The sequence below is a fragment of the Galeopterus variegatus genome, unplaced genomic scaffold (genome assembly GCF_000696425.1).
Source record: "Galeopterus variegatus unplaced genomic scaffold, G_variegatus-3.0.2 Scaffold14389, whole genome shotgun sequence".
NCBI classification, from domain to species: domain Eukaryota; kingdom Metazoa; phylum Chordata; class Mammalia; order Dermoptera; family Cynocephalidae; genus Galeopterus; species Galeopterus variegatus.
In genome coordinates this window covers 1-631 of record NW_007740500.1, presented here as the reverse complement: position 1 = coordinate 631, position 631 = coordinate 1, and positions in this window count along the sequence as shown.

Here is a 631-nt window from a genome sequence, read left to right as displayed (position 1 = left end):
GGTCTTTCTTTTTCTTTCTTTCTTCCTTTCTTTCCTTCCTTCCTTCCTTCTTTCTTTCTTTCCTTCTTTCTTTTATTTCCTTCTCTCTCTCTCTCTTGTTTTCTCTCTCTCTCTCTCTCTCTTTCCTTCTTTCCACCCAGTTATGAGTGACAACATGCAGTATTTCTCTTTCTTTGTTTGGCTTATTTCACATAACATAAATTTCTCCAGACTTATCCATGTTGCTGCAAATGGCAGAATTCCATTCTTTTTTATTTATGGCTGAGTAATATTCCATTGTGTATCTATACCACATTTGCTTTATCTGGTTGTCTGTTGATTGACACTTAAATTGGTTCCATATTTTGGCTATTGTACATTGTATTAGTCCATTTTGTGTTGCTATAACAGAAATACCTGAGACTGGGTAACTTATAGATGAAAGAAGTTTATTTGGCTTACGATTCTGGGACAGCCGCATCTGGCATGGGCCTCAGGCTGCTTCTACTCATGGTGGAAAAGCAGCAGGAAGCTGGCGGGTACAAGCAGATCACATGACGAGAGGAAGCAAGAGAGAGAGAGAGAAGGTGGCAGGGTCTTTTTAAGCAACGAGCTCTCATGGGAACTAATAGAGCAAGAACTCACTCATTAA